At 40.2% G+C, this 12,468-nt stretch overlaps 1 protein-coding gene across 2 annotated transcripts in view; it reads left to right on the top strand.

The window, feature by feature from the left end:
• HTR1F (5-hydroxytryptamine receptor 1F) overlaps nt 1–12,468 on the top strand; it is a 114,712-nt gene that overhangs the window by 95,611 nt on the left and 6,633 nt on the right. For both annotated transcript variants that reach the window (XM_021402721.1, XM_021402731.1), the window contains exons 3-4: nt 8,723–8,857; nt 10,682–10,812. The gene's annotated coding sequence lies outside the window, so the exon portion shown is untranslated. The remainder of the gene's footprint in view (nt 1–8,722; nt 8,858–10,681; nt 10,813–12,468) is intronic.

Genomic DNA, 12,468 nt, shown 5'->3' with positions numbered 1-12,468 from the left:
GTAGATTCTTGAATGAAAAGCAAATTCCTGAAACAGCAAGAATGGCACACTGACATTTTTACTACAGTCAGAAGTTCCTATGCTCATCAGTCTCTTTTTTGATAGATAAAAGATCCAAATATTGCTTCTCCTAGGAGCCTCAAGCAACATTTGTGACAACCTTAAAGGCAGTTAATTTTAAGTTTATCTGCTCCGATACTACACATCTAAATGCTTAATAGAACAGCTTAAGGTTTTCAAAGGCAATAGCCTCTTCTGTGACACACCTTTTGCTATTTTTACATAACTGCTTTTAAATCACAATTGCAGTAATCATGATCCACAGTAAATTGAGAATATTAAAAAGATATATTCCTGTATGCAAGTCATTATAATTTTTACCACTATTTTTAGTATGAGCCTGCAATGCAGCCAATACATGCAGATGAAGAAGCCTGAAAAAAATAATTGCTTTTATTATTATTCTTACACAATGAAAGTGGAACATCTAGTTGCAGTCAAAAAAACTAATGCTTCAGTTCCAGACTGGAAAATAGCTGTCGTGCTATGGAATCGAGCAAATAACAAGGCCCTGCCACCGATTTCCTAAACGGATGTCTTTTCTCAACAATTATAGTGCAGATTTTTGTTAGCACAATACATTCAGTGACACAGCTGAGCTTCCTTCGAAGGCATACTTCTTACCCACAGAAAAATTCAGGAAAGCACACTCTCAGTAGATGAATAAAAGGTCACAAGTACCTCTTCTCTGCTCTTACATGTCAGTAAAAGAAAAATCTCCAAGACATCTACCCCTTGTACTTTGAAGGCTGGTCAATACCCTTCTCCTAGATATTCTGCAATAACTGTCATAGCTGCTAAAGATATTTAATGACATTTTGCTGGAAAAAAAATAATAAAGCTACCAGCATTGCGTTATTAAGAAACAATCAGTTCTTTCCTTAACAGCTTTTAAGGCTAACAGACCCTAACCCTTAGCCTAGCAAGTGTTCAGCCAGGCAGGGAAAACATGTCTGATACTGTCCATGGCACAGGGCAAGGAGCCTCAGCTGGAATGCATTTATTTTACTGGGTTAAAGCTTAGGAACATTCAATTAATTCTCAAAATGCCTGCTATATCTGAGGAACAAAATCTCTTTGCCTATGACAGATTTAGCTGTCCCACCAGGAGGGGATGAGAGAAGAAAACTGAAGGATCAGTTGCTTTCCTGAATGCAGTGCTGCTAATAGCAGTCCCCTGAGGCTCCAGCTATTCACCTCAGGTTTGTCACAGAGAACCAAACTTGTAATAATCACTTGTCTTTACAAGGTTATCTCAAGCAATGTGTAAGCTTTTGACTGTGCTAACATCTTTAAACTCCAAGCGTCCTTTTGAGGATCATTAATGACATTCCACACCACAACAGCTGAGAAACCTCTGCTGAAATTAAATGGCTCCAATTGAACTGGCCCACAGTCAGATCAGAGATAGAACAGCTACAGGCGATAACAAGTTATTTGAACAAGATACTTCCCAGCCTAAGCATATTTTATTCCTTACTTATACTTCAACTCAAAGACCATTAGAAAGTTGAAAGCTGAAAGTTTTCAGTATAGATGTGAAGCACAAGTATGGTGTGTTCTTTTTACGTATGGAGAAAATTAAGTAATTTGTCTCAGATCTCCTAGCCTTTTTGCAGTCCTGAAGGAACAGAAGGAACCATGTGTGACACTGCCCTGCCCCACCACCCAACTGGGAACTTTCTAAAACAGTTTTGGCACAGATATCAACTTCTAATTGAATAACAATCTCCAGCATTTAACCCAACCTACCCAATCTTCTTCTAAAGCCTAAAGAAGCACACATTGCCACAGTGCTTTGAAGCAGGAGGAGGCAAGCCAGGAAAGGGGGCAGAGAGGTGTACAGTCTTCCAAAGAAGGGATCTGGGGGAATAGATGACCATGCCATTCCCACAGGACAGTTGCAATAAAACCATAGCATGAGACTATTGCAACATGACTACGTTGGGTGATATATAAGATCCAACCATCAGGAAGGCCTACATCTGGAAGAGAGCTATGAGCACAAAGGAAGACATAGTATAGACAAGTTGTTCTCCCCAAGGTCAAAGAATCATACAATCACTTGAGTTGGAACGGACCCTTAAAGGTAATCTAGTCCAACTCCCCTGTAATGAACAGAGACACCTACAGCTCAACCAGGGTGCTCAGAGCCCTGTCCAGCCTGACCATGGATGTCTCTGGGGCATCCACCACCTCTGGGCAACCTGTTCCAGTGCCTCACCATCCTTATCATAACAAACTTTTTTATATCTAATCTCAGTCTCCCCCTCCCCCCTTTTATTTTGAAACCATTTCCCCTTGTTCTATCACAACAGACTCTGCTAAAGTGTCTGCCCTCTCCTTTCTTAAAGACTCCTCTTTAGACACTGAAAGGCCTCTCTCAAGTCTCCCTGGAGTCTTCTCTTCTCCAGGCTGAACAGCCTCAGCTCTCTCAGCCTGTCCTTGTAGCAGAGGAGTTCCATCCACTGGACCGTTTTTGTTGCCACAAATGACTTACATTCTGCCCAGACTGAAATACATCTCCATCCTACCTACAGCTGACATCTTTCCGTGATGATAAATACATCCTCTGTATTTATTAAACCTCTACTAAGGAGAAGCCATAAAGTGCTTTTGGAAAGGGACTATTCAAGGGCATGTTGTTGGCTCTAGATTTTTTTCCCCCTAGTTAATTTTCTGTACTGCCAGTGGAAAGCTATCAACAGATCCAATGCTCTTGCTGGATATTGCTGTAGAAGCAAAGCATCATCTGCATAAAGAACATACTTCATTCTTGGCATCCAACTTCAGCACTACCCTGTACAGGAAAAAACAATTATCTATTAATAACCACTGAAGTCAGAACCCAGCATAAATGCAGCAGATACTACAAAAACAGACCATGTCAGGTACCCATTTATCTAAATTAAAAGCTTTATCCATTTCAGTGTAATAAGAACATAAACTTACTGATCCCATTAAGTGCAGATGAAGCACATCTTACAGCAACGCTTTTCATCATAACATAAGGTTAATCTAATGATCCTGTACTATATTTGATGGTTATTTTATTTTTCCTGGTCAGGTTTGGTTTTGTTTTGCTTCTTGCTTCAGTGTTCTGCATTTACTTTCCATGTTATGTTTCATCCACAGCTGAGATATATGAGAATTCTTTATGACGTTTCAAGGTCTGCAGCATTTTTTCCACTGCTAGCTGAAAAAAATGGGGGAGCAAGTATTTTCAGAGTACTTTTCCTTTCTGCCACCTTAAGTCATATGTTTTCTGAAAGCTGCTGTTTTTCATAGTTTGTGGGGTTTTTTTATTACAATTTAAGTCTAGGCTAATTGATTCATAGATGGTTATATCTACAAGATATTCTCCCATGCAGTGTTACATACTTTGTAGTGAATTTAGAGCACTGACAGTCAACACTGTAGACAAACCGGGTCATACTGGAGTACTTAAAAGAAAAATAACTATAGGTGTAATATTAATAAAATAATCCAATCCAGCAGACTCAAAGATTTTAGGACAATTTTAGCTGCATGGCCTAAATTAGCTACGTGTATATGCCTTCTAATGAAGAAAAAAAAAAAAACATTATCAGAAACAGGGAGAACAAAGTGACTAGAATAAATTACTTGCAGAAGGAAAATACCATGATTACATGCTTGGTCTAATGTAATCCATCTGAATTACCAGAAGGAATTGTAGATGTTGCAGTAGAAGTGAAGCACCAATAAACCCAGGAACTGCAGCTAATGCTGCTGGAATTTCTCATCCTCAAAATGTAGAGTCAGACACCTAGAAAACAGACAGGGCTTCAAAGTAAAGACAATATATTTGACTTCTTCAGATACTGGCAACTACATTAATTTTCTATTCCAACAACTTTTCCTACCGTAGCAAATTAAGCAGGCAAAAGTTTATTCATGTGCCCTGTTAGATTGACCAAGAATGTTTTTATGATGACTTCATACCCTATGAATATATGTACATCATGCATATCACATACTTATCATTTCAAAATTAGACTGTCATCAACTATCAATTTGGCTATTTCTCCTCAAGCTTGCTAGTTTTATTTGAGGCCATAAATATTTTGGTCAGCTGATCTGAGGACACTTTCTGGACACACATGTCTGTAGCTAGAGCCATATCTTTTTAAAACAGCTTCTAAATCTTGGGATTATGCAGGGAAAGATTTGATATGACCTAGCTACATCCCAAAGATTTAGAATCAAGAAATGGAGGTAAAAGAATTCCAGAATGTAATGTCAGTATTTAGTGACAAAAAATGGGAAACACTGAAATTAGAATTATACAGATGTGAGGACTTGCCCAAATCTGTACACTGCTTCTTCCCAGAGGAGTTAACATTAAAATATTCTTCAGCTTCAGAGAGCAAAGACTCATTTTAAGCATTAAGAAAACATGATTTGCAATAACTTCTTAAAATATAAAACGTTGAATTGATATGCAAAATAATAGGATGCAATATCTACATGCATAAGGGCAAACGATGTGAAACCCTATATTTTTAATTACTTGCCAACAGTGTGGTACTGAAAAAAGCCTTTTTCCTTAAATTTCAACAGCTTCAAAAGGTAAAACCAAAGACGAATTTTAGCAGAGAGATTCAAAGCTATAATTTGATCTTTTTCAATCTCCTGATAGAAAAACAGTTCAGTATGCTACAGCTCATAGTTAAATCCAACGACTTCCCAATGCAAGAGGTCAACTGTAAGCACTCCAGGGAAAGGAATTCAGCATTTCCAGAAGTGCAAAGCACAAGGATGCTCTGATACATAACAAAGGCATGTTTGGCCTTGATTTTTCCAGGCCTCTTCTAGTCTCTGAAAACACGGACATTAACCATTTTCCCACTGTCCTTTACTAATGTTTTTTAACCATGTTATTTTGTGAAAGCACTTCTTTTCTTTTTCTGTCTCTCTCAGAAACTCCAGGTACCACAGGCACCACAACATTGCTGAGAATGCACTGGAGGTTTTTGAGCTCTCCTAAAGCAGCTCAGAGCACTGATGTACTTTCTATGGATTTGGGCAACTGGGGGAAAACAGTTTGATGCTTCTGCTCAACATCAAATTAACATTACATGTTCTCACCTGATCCAAAAAACATACATATTTTTAACAAAAAAAGTGCTATAAACCACCTTTTAGCAAACAGATCTTGTGAAATGTTTTGAAATATATTGCTGGCGCACACCAATATTACAAATAAATATCCTTATCACATAAAAAGACAAATTTCATTTTTGTAGCGTATAGCTTAAGGAGAAAAGAGCCACTAAAATTCTTGCTTTTTTATGTTAATATTATAATCTAAATCTAAAAGATAACTTTTCTCAACCATCTTTTGAAGTTACATATTTTTCCTTGCGTAGAAAACAAAGAGCTTCAGTGCTGACTAGAAGCACCCCTAGCATAAAGTAGTATCTAAAATTATCTACAGTACTGAAGATTTTAATAATCACAAAGTTATGTTTCAAAAGATCTTAGAAAAGCAATAGCAATGGATTCTGAAGGGGGATGGGGGGAATAATGGGCTCTGAAACTTTGTTTGGAAACAATTTCTTATCGATAAAGCATTTAAGGCTCTGAAATGTTAATCCTAAAAAGTTTTGGGGCCAATTGAAGGAGGATAATCTTGTTAAACAAGGGCTGTCTGTACTGAATTCCTGGGACAACAATAACACCGTTTTTCATAATTAATTCTGATTCATCTGCTTTAATTGTAAGCAGCCATTCACAGTCATCTGTGCTATTTGTCAAGTGTCACAGCTTCATCAGAATTATGCAAAGGAAAATGCTGTGTGTGACAGCCCATTATTTGCCTATCAGGAATGAAAACAAGTTCACAAAGTGTTAGGGAGCTTAAGGCCTCACTTAGCAATGGAAGTGTCTCCAGCAGGAGACCTGACGCATCCAGAAAGCTTCCTAGAGAAGCTAAATCTTCATTCCGGATTTGGAGTTTGGACACATTTTAACACTATCCTGCTGCTATTAGCTTTCTTGAAAGTGTTATCGCCCTGAAGATAGGCCCAAGGCCAAAGTCTCCCAGGAATTCTTTAACAAGCCATGATGCCAGCTGGCTGCGGAGACAGCCATTGCCTAACAGAAGTGGCACAGCGAGCCCTGCCCCAAGAGCCACAGGTCAGCTCCAGAGCTTCTCCAGCCTGGGCACAGCACTGGGCTGCCTTGGCTGCCTGCCTGCCCTCCTCACTCAGCAGATCTGCTCTCTGCCAAGGCAGCATGCCAGCTTGCTCAGAAGTCCTAAATGCAAGCTTCCATGGTACAGCGTGGATAAGTTATTTGGCATCCTCGCTCTTGCGAGAAGTCACTGTATTTGGATATATCCAATGTGACTGAACAGCACTGTGGGATATGTATGCACGCAAGTACTATGCAGCAGGTGCTCCCTCCCTTCTTCAGACTCTTCCCCCCAGCTTCTCCATCAGATTCCCCCTCACTGGCTCCCTCATCCCCTGTTCATTCTTCTGATTTTATGCAGGCTGCCCCAAGACATACATTTTAAACACAGGTACTTCTAACAGTGAGCGTGCTATAATGCAATAATGAAATTAAGTAAAGGGAGAGGCATGCTTGACAGCTGCAGGTTATTTGGAAGCTGTAGAAAGGAAGAAAGCTGAAGCCCAACTTGTTCTGGAGAAGCTTTGTCAGAATGATCACATCCAAGATCCTCAGGGGGTAGCTACTTTATACCAGCCTGGAACAAATGCTTTTTTGCCACTAGAGCTTCTGCCAATTCACCAAGTGAAGTAGAATCTTCTGGTTAAAACACTGAATTGTGTCAAAGCTAGGATTAAAGTCTCTTTAAAATAAAATGGAAAAGCATGTGAAAACAGTAAGCAAAAACTTCCTAGCTATCAAGTACCCACTCCGTTTGAAACTTACATTCTCCAATAAGCATTTCCCGCAGTGGTCACTGAGATTCTGACCAACCAGACCCCTGCTAATGACAAAGCTAATGCTCTGCCACTGAACAGGAGGTGCTATGTGCAGAAACAACTTTATTATAGAATCATTAAGGCTGGAAAAGACCACTAAGAGCACCCAGTCCAACCACTTACTCATCAACACCACATGTTCACTAAACCATCTCCCCAGATGCCACATCTACATGTTTCTTGAACACCTCCAGCGTCAGTGACACCACCACCTCCCTTGGCAGCCTGTTCCAATACCTCACCACTCTTTCAGAGAATAAATTTTTCCAAATATCCAACCTGCACCTCCCTGGCACAACTAGAGGCCATTACCTCTTGCCCTAACTTATGACTTCATGTTATGCCTTACCAGCACTATGACACTGTGGCAGCTAAAGGCACGTCCTTTTAAGTACAGACTTAAGTCTGAAGGCACAGGATCTGCATTTTGGAAAGTCAGTTCCCAATCAAAGCATTCACAGACAGTGAACAAATCAGTCTTAATAGAAACATCTAGGAAAGAAAAACTCAGTGCCAGTTAGGAAGTATCAGTGTCAGCTACCTAATTAAACCTCTTTGTCACTTCAGTAGGTGGCCTTTTCCAACAAGAGTCTTTGTCTCCCCATGAAGGAAACCAATAGCTTGGGTCTCCAAAGAGTGACACAGCTCCACTACATTGTGTGGTTTTGAGTCTACCATGGGTCAGTGTGAGCACAGTGATTCAGCTTGTCTGCCTTGGGGACAGTTTAGTTACTTCCGAAACAAAAACCCCTGGGCACATTTCCAGGTTGAGATTTTATCTGACAACTGTGCTTTTTACACAAGTATCTCAGACGCACTCAACAAGACTTCTCCAGTCTTCCATCTAAAGAGCTCTAGAGCTCCACCTTTGGTCTCAAAGTTCACTTTTTCCATGCTAAACTTTAGTGTAACAGTTTCAAGGAGGATTGGTGCATTATATATCTTAGAAAAGTCACCATCCACTAGTTGCTTCCCAGGAGCCCACAGCATGTCAACATTTTGGACTGGACACAATCTCTTGTGCCATTCCCCCACTGCATATTCTCCTGGTGGTGGCAGCATCCTCTAAATGAAGTTTCCCAAAGCATCCCTTTGAAAAAGCTTTCAACACATCCTGCCCATTTTTTTTTGGTAGCATGTAGAACCCTTTTCTCCTGTTTTTTTTTCCAGGGAGACTGGGTAAAAAATATTTTGAATTCCACTTCTACTTTGAGACTTTTACATTTCCTCCCACTTCCCAAGCCCATCAATTTAAGGACTGATTCTATTTGTTTTACTTAAAATACTTCTCCATGTGAACTCCATGTGCATCATTCGGAGGAAATAGCCTAAACTGTATCAGTTTATCCTGATAAAGAGCACATTAGAGAACTGCTGCTCAGCACAAACCCAGCACACACTTCACTAAGAGGCCTATCCAATCACAAATAGGTAACAAAGCCTAGGGAAAGACCTTCAGTCTTGAGATTATTAGATAAGAACCAGAACAGAGATAGCATTGTAATAAGAAATAGGAGGTGAAATACTGGGAAGTATGCAGTAAGACAGGAAAGACAGATGGAAAAACAGATGGAAAGATGAAAAATATAAGCAAAGGGCAGAGATGAGATTGCAGATCATGTGAATTTTGGCATCTCTCCAAAATGAAGCAATTAACCACAGATTCCTAATGTTCTTTTGTTGTGCAGAATCCCTACTGCAGAGGAGCATACCGACCTGTCACGTTCACTCCTCTTCCACCAAACACTTCTGAGGCCAGTTCTTCTTGAAAGCTGTCTCAGTGAGCACACAGCAGAAAAACAAATGTGCTACTCCTGGCCCAGGTTTGAAAATGATGTTTTCTTATTTTCCAACTTGAAATAGAGATCTGTTCCAGACATATTTGAAGATAGGCTGTATTGTTACTGTCCAGGAGTAAACAAGGCAGTTTCTTCCAGTACGATAAAAGCTTTCACAGTTTTTATAATAAAAACATGCTAGATTAAATCGACCTCTCTATCACTACTGGAAAAGGCTGAAGTAACATGTTAGAAAATCAGAAACTCCTGTGAGCTCCAAGTGACTAACATGATTAAATGAATTAGGACCAACATCCAAGGAAATAAGAAAAGAGGTGCACGTTTTATCTGAGCCAGGTAACATAAGAGGCATTCCACCAAAATGCTTATTAACCAAAGTGCACCATTATTATTATTATTTAATAAAAACACAAGCTAATTGCCAGATTTTTCAGGCTGGCAGGCCTTTAGTAGACTTTTTTCCTCAATGTTGAACCCCTTCTCGTAATAGACTTTCAGAGGTAGGCGTATTGATTAAAAAGGTTTTTAACTTACTACTGTGCATGCATGCGTTTTCAGAGGGCTGGCAAGAACACTTGGCCCTTAAGCATAAGGATGAGTGGGAAGTGGGAGAAACAAGGCTGTATTTTATCACCATTCAAAGGAAGTAATGCTACCTCTCAGCCTCTTTGCTCCAACACTGCTTTATCATTCCTGCAGGTTTCAAGTCCTTATCCAAAGGGCAGTGTTTTGAAACATAAGCAAAGCTATTGTGTACTTGCACTTTGTGGTATAAATTTAGTTGATAAACACGAAAGCAAGTCACTCCTGCACAGTACAAAATTAACTGTACAAATTGCAGACAGAGGTGAGTGAATAATCACTTTGATTCACTGTCATAGGAAAAAAAAAAAAAACCTCAAAACTTGAAACAAAATAAAAAAAATGCAATACTTGCTTTTTTCTTTCACCTCCAGCTCTGTGGAAGGAAAAGTTTTTAAACACCCTCTCCTAATACAGAAAATTTTTGGTTGAAAAGAAGATTTCAGTCTTTTAGATGCAAACTAAATTAAAGATATGGAGGGCCCAAGCTTAGATCCTGACCACTCACCCAAGGGGATGAGTACTTCTATGGATGGCCTCCTGATCACAGTTACACAGGAATTTGTCTGTGCAGAGTTACTGCAGAGACAGTTCCACTTACACAGGGGGATGGGATGCCAAGACACAACTTTGTTTCTCACAGACAAGTTTCCTGTTTTACATCAGCAATCCTGTCACGCTGTGAACTATGCCATCCTTGCTGCTCCTCCTTCCTGCCTCTCAGAGTGCTGGCTAGGGGACTGTCTTCCCCTTCCCCTCCCCATCCCTCTCATTTAGATTAAAACAGATGGCAGAGGGACACAAAATAAAGAGCAAACACAGATGAGTGACTAATTCTGCAAAAGGAGCCAAGAAAAAAAAAAACCAACACACAGCAACAAACCCTCAACTTCATCACTTCAAGCACCAGCAAGGAATGCATAATTACTTTCTGAACATCATTCTTCCATATAAATAAATGCAGTGGTTGCTACAGACTTGATGACAATAAGTAGGGAAGGTATCCCTTGAGCAGGTTGAGATCTAAGATCTAAGTAGAGAACATGGCAAAGGCAGAGAGGAGAACATCACAGGCTAACCACCCCCACCATGTAGCAACCCTGCTTCCCATACAGGTTTTACTGAGCACTCTGCTCAGTTACCAGGCAGAGCTGAAAGACAGCTCTGGTGGTACCTCTGCAGGAACCGCCTCTGAAACAGAACTCCCCTGATTGCCTGTTATCTAGGGTTATCACATTCAGGATTGAAGTATCTGGTGTTTTGCAGGCTGGAAAACACGGAGTGCCTGGTAATGCCGGTGGGATAGCACAGGAAGGACCACAGCCTTCTGCAGGGAGACATGCCAAAGGAATCACAGCCAGCACGCTGCAATTCGTGTGGCTTCCTAAAACATGAAGGTGAGTTGATTACAGCAGGGAGGTGAAGATAGGAACTATTTGTGCACTTCACTCTGCCCCTTTGCCAGAGGTTACCACCTTCACACTGCTTCTCACAACTCTCTAACAGCACCTAGCATCACAGGGCAAGTTCTCCTTCGCTGGTAGCATGAACAAGCCCTCGGATTTTGCATTTCAGCTGCTTCAGAGGAAGTACAACCTTCCTCCTGTCGATTTTGCTCCAAGTGCAATAACATGGCAGTAGAGACATCTGAGGCGGTAACTTTCCAGGCTAAGCCTGTAAGAGTTTGTCGTTTTAACTATTTGGAATTATATCTGTTGGCCGAAAGAATTTCAAGCACTGTCTAGAAAATAAAAGCAAGCATCATCTTTGTAGCACCTGACTCAAAACATACTGCAGTGTATCATTTTACCAACACAGGGACTTTTAGATTGATAACATGGCTAAGAAAAGCATCAACTGCAGGTTTACTACACAACTTCTGTGCCTTGCATTCAAGGAACAGAAATGGACTCTTTTTTTTTTTACCGTTCTGTAACAAATCAAAGTCTCTGTGTTCAAGCAATAAATGGATTTGTGCATTTCTAAGCTGGAAGCACGTATTCTCCAGGACTCTGAAATTTGTTTTCTTCATGTGTTATATTGGTATTCAGGGCATGCTGCAAAGCCTATCTATTTGCCCAGGCTCCTCCTGAGTGGGCGCTTGGTAGGCAGAATTCTGTATTATCTTCAGTTGTTATTAGCTCAATTGATTTATCTGTAATTTTGCAGTAATTTATGGTATGTGTTTCTAGAAATAGGTCTGTTGTGACCTTCTGTGATAAATAACTTCAGTTAACAGAGACTTGAACTGCAAAACCTAAACATCTTATGAGTTATTCCTCCACCTCCAGTACATTTCAGATCCAGAATGTGCTCAGATCCATGGAGCCATGCTCCTTGGTCTGCCCACAGCGAATGCCCCAGGCACCTGCTGCTGGGGTTCTGAAGGTCCTAACACTCCACATAGGAAAAGGGTGCACTTCCAGATGGCTGCAATTAAATAAAAAGTTACATCCTGTAAACAGAAAATACCAGCACAAGTTTCTGTATAACAGCAGCAATGAATACTTGGGGTGGCAGTCTTCAGTACTGCTGAGGGTCCGTGCTATCAGCCTGGATGAAATCAGAACATACTAGATGACAACCTGAAAACATCAGAGAGAACCACATGGTAAGTAAGCACACTGCTGTCACTGAGCTTCTTACAAAGAGCCTCCAAATCATTGCACTGCTAAGGAAACCTACTTATTCCTACACACCAGTTCTGTGAACACACTATTTTCCTTACTCTGTATTCTCAGACTAAATAATCTTTCAAAAACTATTGATCAACTTCCATTATATCTAAATCGGTTTTTGCTTGCTTGCAATTAAGGACTAATATTTAAGGAGCCAGAAATTTATAAGGTAATTAACGGTAATGAGTAACTGTTCTGAAATATGATCAGCTGCTGGATATCAACAGAAGACTTAGCTTTTCCCAACAAACTTTTTTTCATTTACAAACAGGAAGGGTTTTTTTTCCTTTTTTTTTTAAGCAGAGGTTGAACATTCATGAGATAATACTATATCTGCCTATTCCTCCACTGGAAGGCAGCTATCTACGGACAAAA

This window comes from Numida meleagris, chromosome 1 (assembly GCF_002078875.1).
Source record: "Numida meleagris isolate 19003 breed g44 Domestic line chromosome 1, NumMel1.0, whole genome shotgun sequence".
In the NCBI taxonomy this organism is placed as follows: domain Eukaryota; kingdom Metazoa; phylum Chordata; class Aves; order Galliformes; family Numididae; genus Numida; species Numida meleagris.
The sequence above is the reverse complement of the archived record's forward strand: the minus strand, read 5'-3'. Positions and strand labels throughout refer to the sequence as shown.